Genomic DNA, 11,790 nt, shown 5'->3' on the forward strand with positions numbered 1-11,790 from the left:
CTGGTCCTGACTTTCGGAATTCGGGTCTCAGAGAGACTGTGGCCCCGGTTAAGAGGAACAGGGCCTCGTCTGGGGAGAGGAGAGAATCCCAGGTCCTAACTAGAGGCAAAGTGAGGTGCCTGAGGGAGGACTGAGGGGACCCTGGACCCCAATGAGAAAAGACCTCAGAAAAGCCCATCCTGCTGTCGGTCCTGAGAGACCCTGGGATACGATGACCGCAACAGGCATGGTCTGACTTCCTGACACCCTGGTCTCAGACTGGGGTCCCGGTACAGGGGGCGGAGTTCCTGACATCCGGGTCTCAGACTGGGGTCCCGGTGCAGTGGGCGGAGTTCCTGACATCCGGGTCTCAGACTGGGGTCCCGGTACGGTGGGCGGAGTTCCTGACATCCGGGTCTCAGACTGGGGTCATGGTACAGGGGGCGGAGTTCCTGACATCCGGGTCTCAGACTGGGGTCTTGGTGCAGGAGGCGGAGTTCCTGACACCCGCGTCTCGGACTGGGGTCCTGGTACAGGAGGCGGAGTTCCTGACACCCGCGTCTCGGACTGGGGTCCTGGTACAGGAGGCGGAGTTCCTGACACCCGCGTCTCGGACTGGGGTCCTGGTACAGGAGGCGGAGTTCCTGACATCTGGGTCTCAGAGAGATTGGGGCCCTGGTGTGAGGAGCAGGGCCTCAGTTGGGGAGAGGATGGAGCCGAGGTCTTAGCGGGAGTGAAGGTAAGGATCCTGAGGGAGGAGTGAGTGGAGCTGGACCCCAGAACACAGGGGACCCGGGTTGTCCCCAGGAGGGAAGACCACGTGCAGCATATCCTGACATCTGGGCCTCAACTCGGGACCTTGTGAGAGTGACGGGGCCTCAAAGTGGCGGACAGGAAAATTCCTGGTCCTGCCTGGAGTCCAGACTCCACACGAAAAAGGACTGAGGCGATTGGACCCCAAGGCAGGGAGATTTGCTAGCCCTTGTTGGGGGTCTCAGAGGCCCCAGAGCAGGGTGAGCAGGGTGAGTAGTTTATTCACCTATAGTGTTGGGGCCTCGGGAGGTGAGGTTTTCAGGTGGACAGCAGAAGCTTCAGGTCGGCAGAGGCTGGACTCCCTGGCTTGAGCAGAACCCGCCCCTGTGGTCAGTGCTGGGAGGCCAGGCAGGACGTGAGGAGGAGCTGAAGACGGAGCATCTCCCCTGCCTAGGACCCACAGGAGGCCCTGGGCAGCCCCCAAAGGGGAGGGTCCAGGCCATGCCAGGGAAAAGGGGAGCACTACAAGGGAGCCCCTAGGGAACCTCTCACCCCACAGCTGGGGGACTTCAGAGAATCTATCCCTCCAACAAGCACAGAAGACCTAGGGCTTTGCCACAGTGTGCACCCTAGGTGATCCCTCCATTTCTCTCATAGGAGCTTCGGGAACGAGGAGGCAAAGGTGGAGTTCTGAGGCCCTTGTCTTGAGGTCAGAGAGCAGAGGAGGTCCAGGCAGTGCCAGAAGTCAAGGTGAGAAGGGTGCCGTGATCATGCACCAGGGTTACCCCATCCCAGAATAGAGGGGACCCCACAAAGCCCAAATCCCTCCACCGTGTCAGCCCCAGAGCTCAGGGCTCTGCTGACTGCACCCTAGGGAGCCACCGCCCTTCCTCCTTGGGGTAGCCAGGGGACAGCCTGCCCAGGAGGAGCACCCCTGTGAGGCCCAAGAGCACCCCTTAAGAGGAGACCTGTATCAGACCGCCCAGGGTGCATTTCTCAGTTAAGGCCATTCTCACCCACTCTCTCCTGCAGGCCCGTGGTCCCCATCTGTCCCCCTGCCTCACTCCTCTCTGTGGTTTGATCCTAGTCATCATGCCTGGGATGCATGAGCTCCGCCAGCCTGAGAGAGTCTTTCAGAATCCAAGAGCAAATGAGGACCTGATACAGGCACAATTATTTTGGGGTGAAGAGGAGGAGGAGGAAGAAGAGGAGGTGGAGGAGGTGGAGGAGGAAGAAGAGGAGGTGGAGGAGGTGGAGGAGGAAGAAGAGGAGGTGGAGGAGGTGGAGGAGGAGGAGCAAGTGGAGGAGGAAGGGGAGGTGGAGGTGGTGGAGGTGGAGGTGGTGGAGGTGCAGGAGGAGGAGGTGCAGGAGGAGGAGGTGCAGGAGGTGGAGGTGCAGGAGGAGGAGGTGCAGGAGGAGGAGGTGCAGGAGGTGGAGGTGCAGGAGGAGGAGGTGCAGGAGGAGGAGGTGCAGGAGGTGGAGGTGGAGGTGGTGGAGGTGCAGGAGGAGGAGGTGCAGGAGGTGGAGGTGCAGGAGGTGGAGGTGCAGGAGGAGGAGGTGCAGGAGGAGGAGGTGCAGGAGGTGGAGGTGCAGGAGGTGAAGGTGGAGGACGTTGTGGAGGTGAAGATGGAGGTGGAGCTGGAGCTGGAGCTGGAGGAGGTGGAGGTGGAGGAGGAGGTGGAGGTGAGGGAGGAGGTGGAGGTGGAGGTGGAGCTGGAGGTTGAGGTGGAGCTGGATCAGGTGGAGGAGGCGGAGGAGGAGGTGGCGGAGGTGGAGGTGGCGGAGGTGGAGGTGGAGCTGGAGGAGGAGGAGGAGGTGGTGGAGGACGTGGAGCTGGAGGAGGAGGAGGTGGAGGAGGAGGTGGAGGAGGAGGTGGCGGAGGTGGAGGTGGCGGAGGTGGAGGTGGAGCTGGAGGAGGAGGAGGAGGTGGTGGAGGACGTGGAGCTGGAGGAGGAGGAGGAGGAGGAGGAGGAGGGAGGAGGAGGTGGAGGAGGAGGTGGAGGAGGTGGAGGAGGAGGAGGTGGAGGAGGAGGAGGTGGAGGTGGAGGTGGAGGTGGAGGAGGAGGAGTAGATGGAGGAGGAGGAGGAGCAGGTAGAGGAAGGAGATGCAGCTTCCTCCTTCTCCTCTCTCCTGGTCCGGGGCACCCTGGGGGAGGTGGCTGCTGCTGCAACAGCCAGTCTCCCCCAGAGCTCTCTGGGTGTCTGCCCGTCTTCCATGCCTTGGCTGCCACTCTGGAGAGCCAATCCGAAGAGCACAGTCTCAGCAGGCAAGATGAAGTGCCAGGCACCTTGTGTGACCAGGAATGTGCCAGGTCCTCACTCCAAGATACACTACGGTGAAGATGAATGAGCTGGTGTGATTCCTGCTCAGCAGGTATATCACCAAGGAGCCGATCTCAAAGGCAAAAGTGCTGAATAGTGTCCTTAAAGATTACCAGGACCACTTCCCTCTGGTAATCTTTCAAGCCGGGCAGAGCCTGCAGGTGGTCTTTGGCTTGGAGGTGAAGGAGGTGGACCCCAATGAGCACAGATATGTCCTGGTCCCCACCCTGGGTCTCACCCTCAATGAGATGCTGCGGGATGGGCAGAGGTTGCCCAAGGCCAGTTTCCTGGTGGTGATCTTGTGCCTGATCGTCATGTATGAAGACTGTGCCCCTGAGGAGGTCTGGGCAGAACTCTGCTGGATGGGATTGTGTCCTGGGAGGGACCACTACATCTATGGGGAGCCCACGAAGCTGCTGGCCCATGTGTGGGTGCAGGAGGTGTACCTGGAGTACCAGCAGGTGCCTGACAGCGACCCTGCCCACTACAAGTTCCTGTGGGGTCCCCAGGCCAATGTGGAGACCAGCAAGTTTAAGGTATTGGAGTATCTGGAAAGAGTGGGTTGAAAGGGTCAGCTCCTTCCACCCACCCCACCCACAGAGGCTTGAAGGTGGAGGAAGAGGGACCCTGAGCCAGAGCAGAAGCCAGGCTCCTTCCAGGCCCATGTCCAGCAGCTTGTCCTAGGGGACAAGAAAGGAGGCTTATCCTTTCCTCCATGATTGAAGAGGGACCAGTCAGCCTTCTCAGCAGTGAGAGCCCAAGCCCATTGGGGGAACTCGGTGTGTGGCGTCTTTGTGTTCCTGTTCTCTACAATGACATGGAGACTCATCTCTGTTTTCTTAGGAATTTTTCAAATGTTATTGCTTTTAATAAGAATACAGTGCGTTCCAGTATCTAACAATTCAGTGACGTTGATCACAGTGTGTTTGTACTTAGCCAGTTCAAGAACAAGAGTTTTTGCTGTTTTATAAAAGAGACTGGGGACTCTTGATTTTATTTCATGGTCCTGCACAGCATAGTATGTAATTAGAATTAGAACAGTTTTGGAAATGTGAACTTACTTAGCACATTGGTTGTTGGAAGAATTAGAAAATAAAAAGTGATAGTTGGAATTCTTGCTTCTTAGACTTTTTGCATGTCATGTTGTAAAGCTAAGGGATCTCTGTTTATTTGGATTTGCCTGGGATATCTAAGGAAATAGCAGACAATTAATTTGAGTCAAATAGCCCCTGTTCCTTGGCTCCTTAATTCCCAAGACCTTCATGGAGCCTCTTCTCCGTGAAAGGCCTTGTGTTAGCAGTGGGGACCCTAGGGGAATCAGAAGACCCCCCACACCTAGAGAGATGTTTGTCTAGGAGCCAAAATCATGTGCAGTGTGTCTTAGGGGTGAGGAGAAACCGAAATTGGACACTGCTGTGTGGCGTCCTTTTGTGCCTTGGTTAAACCCCAGAGGGATCTCTTTCTGGGGGAGGAAGGGGTCCTGGCTCTTATACATTGCTGTTGACCACAGGGGCAAAGTAGGAGTTTTCTCTACCCCCTTTCTGCTAGGAAACCTGCAGAACTCCGGTCACACTCCCTTGAAGTGATGCCCAGAAATCCATAGACTGACCCTCTCTTTCCTGGTTCCAGGGAGCCAGAACCCAAGGTGTTAATTAGTTTTTAATTTTAGACTGTAACTGGCCATTGTAATCAAGGACTTGACATTGGTTGGGGCTGAAGTTATGGAAAGTAAGGGTTTGGATGGGAAATCAGTGGGGATAGAGGCAAGGAGAGGTTCTTGTTCTATTTCCTGGAGCATCTTGTCATGTCCTGCTGGAACATTCTTCCACACTCAAATTTAACAGGTCCTCTAAATGCAAATGGGCATTCCCTGGTAGCTGAAACAATAAAGAATCTGGTCACAATGTGGAGACCTGGGTTCAATCCCTGGGTCAGGAAGATCCCCTGGAGGAGGGCAGACAATCCAGTATTCTTGCCTGGAGAATTCCATGGACAGAGGAGCCTGGTGAGCTACAGTCCACAGAGTCACAGAGAGTCAGACACGACCGAGGGACTAGCACTATGGTCCACAATGGTCTAACTGGAAAAGTTACATAGTTTTATCTATGAAACATCTTGTTTGGCTGATTAGCTATTCCACATCCTATTGAGGTTCATATTGTTTGACACGCCCTGGATCACAAAGATGCCAACCCCATCCAGTTGAGAGTGGAGGAGTGTCTGGGGGCAACAGTGTGAGAGATTCCTGCCCCACCATCACAGTGTCTATGGCCTTCAGGCCCTGTGAGCTCAGTCGCATCCCTCGAGCACATCCTGCAGCCGAACACACAGGGCTCCTCACACCTGCTCACCTCCAAGATGAAGAACTGAGGCCTTGGGGCTTGGGCTCTTTGCAGGATCACGTGCTAGTGACGGCTGGGGTGGGCTCAGAGCCCTGGTCTTAATTCCTCTGGAGCCCCTGCCCTTCCCGCCCACCCCATGCCAAGGCCTGACCTTCCGACTTCTCACGCTTTCCTCTTCTCAGTGCCACATGATGCCTCTGAGGTGACAAAAGCTGGCCCAGGGAAGGAAGGGGACAAGGAGAATCAGAAGCACCGTGGGGCTGCTCTGGGGTTTGTTGAGAACTGACTGTGCCGGGGGCCGGCGTCTGTCCAGTCCCAGCACCTCACACGTGAGGGCGGTGCCCTGTCCCTGCTGCTGCCATGGTGCCTCCTGCCCAACTGAACCTGCCAGGCTGGCCAGCTCCTCACTGAGCAGGAGGAAGGGAAGATCTGACTCTATGGTCCCAGTGCCCACTTGGATAAGGCCCCTACAGGAGCCTCCTCCAATACGGGAGGGAAGGTAACACGGGTGGACCCCTGAGGCTCCAGGTCTCCCCAGCTGCAGTGAGGGAGGGGAACAGCTGGAGGGCCTCTGGGCTGGGGACACCGGGGCTGGGCCACCAAGCACAAGGGCAGGAAATCCAGGCTGAGAAAGGCAGGTATTGAACGTCACGAGGGCTTGTGTGTGCACAACACAAGTGTCCTGAGCCATGGCTGACAAAGACCCCTTGGTGACACACAAACCCACTGCGAGGGTCTGGGTGGTGCCTTGGGGAGGGAAACCAGGAAAGGCAGCTCCCTCAGGACCCAGGGGGCAAGGAGGGGCCCCGAGTGTGGGGGTGGGATGGTGCAGCGGCAGGAACGGCCACCTAGCCAGGCTGCCCACAGATGCCATGGCCTTCCGTCCCCTTCTGAGGAGCCACCAGGGGCCCCCACTGATATTCACAGCCTCCAGGGTCATGTCCCAACCGGAGTAACCAACCTGAAGGAATGCTTTGTAAGCCTGTTTAGAAGCAAGAAGGCCAGGGAGCAAGCCCAAGTCAAGGCCTGGAGCTCCATCCACGCTGCCAGTCCTTAGCCCAAATGACCCCTGGGAGAGCCTCTTTCACACCCTCTTAGCAGTCCCCTTTTAGATACCAGGCTGTGGCCCTCACACAGGACAAAAGAGCCTGCTGAGTGGAAGAACTGAGGGACAGTGCCCTAGGGTCCTTGCACATAGGCCTTTCCAAGGTGCCAGTCTGTCCCCTACATGGTGACGTTGAACAACAGTGGCCCACAAAGGCCAGAGAACACGCATCTCCAAACCCACTGCTCAACTGTCCACTTACAGTGAAGACAGGTGACTCTCATTAGGGTTTCCTCCAGTCCCACACCCAGACTCTCAGCCATTTTCAAATACAGGTAGACGGGTTTCCTTTGGTCACATCTAACTCAACAAGTCACACATGTCCCTGAGAGTGAGTGTATGTAAAGGAGGCCCATTGAAAAGCGCCTAACCCAAGAGCCAGCAAAATCACTTGATGGACCTGGATCTGGGTAAGGGAGAACAGGTCCACAGTGGTGGTGGGGACAGGGGCAGGGGCAGAGAAGAGGACCAGTGAAATGCTTGTTTTCAACAGAACAGGCTGTACCCTGAGCCCCCAATCAAGTCCTTCAAAGGGCAAGTACCCATGGAGACCCAAGTTGTACATGAGAGGCCAGGACTGGGGGTAGCAGAAGCCCAACCACCCCATTGACAAAAGGAAATAGGGCTTTTGAGGCAGCCTCAAGGGAGGCTGAATCCGAGACTCTGGGAAAGGGATGGGGAAAGCACACACACAGGTTTTCCCATATTGAGCACTCTAGGGCCACAAGAGCAGTCTTTATGAGAACAAATGGAAACTGAAGACAACAGCCTGTGATCTGCAGCAGGATGAGGTCTGGGGGTGGGCAGAGCCCGGGAGGCTGCAAGCTAAGCGGAGTGCCTGGCTATGCCCTCCCACACGGCCTCCTTGGGAGTCTGTGTTTCAGGTGCTTGGGAACAGTCAAATGGAACGTGAGGTCGCTCCCACTGTGCTTGAGCACAGCCCTACTCTGGGGAGAATTCAACCTGAGGGGCAGTGGGGGCAAGACAACAGGACTCTTGACTTTGGGGCCATCTGAACACAACCTGCCAACCAGCAGCGCCAAATGGAGGAGGCCAAAGCCAGAAGAGGAGCGAGGATAGGGGGGCCACCAACTCAGGCTAGGCCAACCAGGACACTACGGACCCCATCTTCTGGGAGGGACAGCTGCCAGGGTCCCATCTGACTCCTGGGGTCTCTCTTGGTGTTAGCCGAGCTAGGACTCATCAGGGCTCTTCAAGAAAAGCCAGCCACAGGCCTGCCCATTACTAGGGAGGGGAGTGAAGCCAGGAGCACATTTGTCAACCCATCCAGGGCCTGGCCTCCTGAAACAAGGCGCCTGGCAGCAGATGGAAGCCTTTTCAGGCAACCTGAAACATACTTTTCTGTACTTTCAGTGAAGAGACAAGCTAGGGATCCCATCTCCTTTCCCATCCCCCCTCCCCCACACTGGGCCAGGGCTGCCTCTCCGCATCACCTCTGTGATATCAGGAAGGAATTAAGGAAGCTGACCACTTAATTGGCTGCATGGCCCACAGCCGAGATTCTAGAATCTCCAGACAGTGTTTATTGGGCACCCTGACCGTGGTCTGAGGCCCTTCTGCCATGAGTGTTCACTGCTTAGGTAGTGAATGCTCCTGAGCTAGACTGGCTTCATGGTTAGTCAGAGTTCTGATGAGACATGCGCAGCCCCGCTGGCCCCATCAACTGGTGGAGAGGCCACAGCAGGTCTCCCCAGATCCAAACGTGGATTCAGGGGAGGCTTTGGAGAAGCTATGGGACCAACCTGAAAGTCCAGATCTGGGCCCCCAACAACCCGCCCCGACAGGGCCTGAATCCAGAAACAGCCAATGAGGAAGAGAACAATGCCTTCCTCAGGCTGTCCTTCCCAAGAAAGCTCTGGATGATCATGGAGAATGCAGCCTTCACCCCTGTGCACTGGAACGATGAGGGAGACACGGTGGTCATCAAGGCAGATCTCTTCCAGACGGAGGTCTTCCAGCACAGAGGTGCAGACAGGATCTTCGAGACAGACAGCATTAAGACTTTCATTCACAAACTGAACCTGTATGTTCAATAAAATCTGCCCTTCAGGCCGCTCTGCGGGGAAGAAGAGGATGATGGTAATGTAGAAAGCCCTGGGGAGACTAGACTCGAGGAGCTGAGTGCTAGACAGGTTTCATTTCCCAGGAGAGATTTTTTTCTCATGAGAGGGTGGTTAAGGAAAGAAGAGAAAGTAGGGCCTGTCGTGTTCCACCATCCCCTAGACAGGATCCACAGGGGTGACTCCAGACCCTGAGGGGCCGCTTGATGTCAGGGAGTGCCGGTAACACATCGAGTGTGGCCAGCACTGGGGGAGTTCTAGGGAGTGCACTTGCTAGGGCCTCATAACCTGCCAGGAATGAAGAGACCTTATCTCCGTACTTAAGCAAGGCTAGGACAGTGGTGGGGAGGAGGGCGGCGAGGAATGGCCATTCTCCCCCACGGTGGCTAAAGTGATTCATTTCCTTTCAGATCTATCGCAATTCCAAGTTTCAGAGAGACAAGCCTTTGCTCCTGCAGAACATCTAGAGGAAAGGCGACCCCAAAACAACTGCTCAGCCCACCACCAGCTCAACAGTGTCCCCAAAGAGAAAGAAGCAAGTGGTGGTGACCAGACACTCTCCTCGATTTCATCACAATGAGTCCACCCAAGAGGCTGACAAGAAGGTCCAGAAGGGAACCCCAACGGTTCACAGAATCCCCCGCCAGTGCTCATTTCTGTTTTGTGGCCTTTGGTTTATAGGCAGTATAGCCGGGCAGGCCAGGGAAAACCATCTCCCCAGTGAGCTGGGTGGCCCCAGTGGAGAGGGCATGTCCAGCAATTCCATGTCTGTATCCCCGGCTACTGCTGGAAGGGACGGCGCAGGGCAACTGCCCAAGAGTCCCCCAAGGTACCCAGATTATGGTTTGGTGATGACATAGGTACAACACCTATGATTCCATCGTGAAGGTGGCCATTTCAGTTGTGGCCCCAAATGAGGCCCCTGAGGTGGACGAGGAGGAGGAGGAGTCCTCAGATTACACGTGTGCCCTCTGTGAGCAGTTCAAGGACAATCCCAATCCCTGAGCTGCCAGGTCCCTAGGGACACTCAAAAGCATTCTCTTGTAAGCAAAAATCTATTTCTAGCTCTAATAAAGTACAGCAAAACTCGACGGGAGTAAATAAAGAATTGAATGAGAAGTGTGAGTCTGTGTTCTGTCTGTCTATGCTATTCACACACGGCACTGGGTGAGCCCGATGAGGCTGGAAGCCCACACCCCAAGCAGGCCTCAGTCTGGTCCCCATGGTCCCTTTTCATCTGAAGCAGCAGCATTTCACACGTTTGGCCGAGAGTGTGGCTCCCGAGCCATGCGCTGAGGCCAGCCTAGGACAGGTGGGACCCTGGGCCTTGCCTTTCACACAGCAGAAGACCCAGTCCTGCTCCTGATGATGGGAGTGTCAACTTCCATGAGTCATGCACCCTGAAGCAGAATGCGATCCTCCTGGGTCCGCCGACAATGCCACAAGTTTCTGATCAGCAGCTGAGTGTCTTCAGCTCCCAATCTAGGGGCATGCCCAAGAGGCCCACTGGAAAGCAGGGTCACTCCACCTGCCAAGGGCCTTGGAAACACATGACCCCAAACCCAAAGACAAGTACAAGATTTCCACAAGCTGAATACCAGCCCTTGTTGCTCTGCCCTCATAGTTGTATTTAGGATCTAGGTACCATGTCCAACACACACCCCTTGGTCCAGACATAAGCCCAAGTGCCCAAGCATCCTGCAAGCCTGGTAACACTGAAGAGGGGGTCACAGAGGTCTGGCTCTTTCCATCTGTCTCCATGCTGTCTGTTGACAGGGGCGTGGTGACCCAGAGGACCCGTCCATCACATGCAGTCTGTGGGGAAGTCAGGAAGGAGGGCAGGACAGGTGGACAGAGGCACTTGGTGAGTTCCAAGACAGAGGGTCCTGAAACTCTGGGAGCACTGAGGAGGGGGCAAGGGTCCCGCTAGCTTTGCAGCCTAATAGCCTGCCTCTGGTCCTTTCTCAGCACAGACAGGCACAGTCCTGGGCTTGGCTTCCCCCTGACCCTCACCCCACCCCTCAGGTCCCAGCCCCATCACTGCCCATGCTCTGAAGATCCCTCATGCTACTCTAGGCCTGCTGAGGGCAGATCTGTGCTAACCAATCTGGCCTTGGCCTTGGGGCCACACTGGACGGCCCTGCCAGGTGTCTTCCCTAAGCCTTTGGGAGGCACCTTCCTCCCAGCCCTTCCCACACAACTGACTCCACTGTCAGCAGATGCCCTGGGCCCTGCCCAGATCCTAGAGAAAGAATGAAGGAGAGTAGGAACGTCTGTGAAGGGAGCGCTCCCTGTTCTTGCCAGGGGTTTAGCCATTGCTATGTCCTCTACTCGGGTATGTGACTGGATCCCTGGCTTGCCCAGTTTCCACCATTCAGTGTCTCAACCAACCCAACCCCTTCCTTTTGGGTGCCACCAAATCTCAACTGTGTGGGTGGGATCCCTGAGTAAGAAGGGGCTGCAAGCGCTCCTACCTTTCAAAGCAGAGGGTGCCTGTTTGGCGGCCAGAGGAGAAAACACTCTTCTTCCTGCTTGTCTGGGCGTCTTCACTTGCACCCTTGGAACAGGGAGAAAATCACCTGTGACGAGACAGCAATGTTGGACAACAAGCCACCACATTTTTCTTCAGGGCAGTGGCCTCAGACCACGGGGACCCAGGAGGGCCCAACTGATGTGAAACACACGTGCAGGTTCCCTCAGGGTTGGTTCTGCTCATCACAGCAGCTGGCTTGTCCTCCTGTGGCTGGGACAGGGACCCCATGCTGTGGGACAGGGCCCACAGCACAGAAACCCATCCCCCAGGAGTGATGGAGATTTACAGCCCAGGAGACTCCACAAGGAACAAGAGCAAATGACGTCTCCCCTCACACTGCCACTCTGGAAGGATCTGGGGGCCCGCCAAGTCAGTGGGCCGTCGTCCTCCATGGACTTGTGGTTAGGCCCCACCAGGAGGGGAACCATGGACAAGCAGCTGAGCCCTACAGGGTCAGGGCCTGGTGGGGTTGGCTCGCCGTGCTCAGGTGGCGCTTGCGTGAGGTCACAGTCCAGGGACAAGGAGGAGGCTGGAAGGAAGTTGAGGACACAATGCCAGGACACACACTTAGAAGGATGGTGGGCAGGGACTGTGGCCGTGGAGGGGACCAGACGGTGGAGTTTGGCTGCCTGGCAGGCGGTCCTGGCCGCAGAGCCTGGAAAGCCTGCCAGGAGG

General features: G+C 56.3%; 1 pseudogene; it reads left to right on the forward strand.

Moving 5' to 3' along the window:
* Positions 1-8,133: 8,133 nt before the first annotated feature.
* Positions 8,134-10,684, forward strand: LOC102281368 (heat shock transcription factor, X-linked member 3-like; annotated as a pseudogene).
* The last annotated feature ends 1,106 nt before the right edge of the window (positions 10,685-11,790 follow it).

This window comes from Bos mutus, unplaced genomic scaffold (genome assembly GCF_027580195.1).
Source record: "Bos mutus isolate GX-2022 unplaced genomic scaffold, NWIPB_WYAK_1.1 CTG457, whole genome shotgun sequence".
Lineage (NCBI taxonomy): Eukaryota > Metazoa > Chordata > Mammalia > Artiodactyla > Bovidae > Bos > Bos mutus.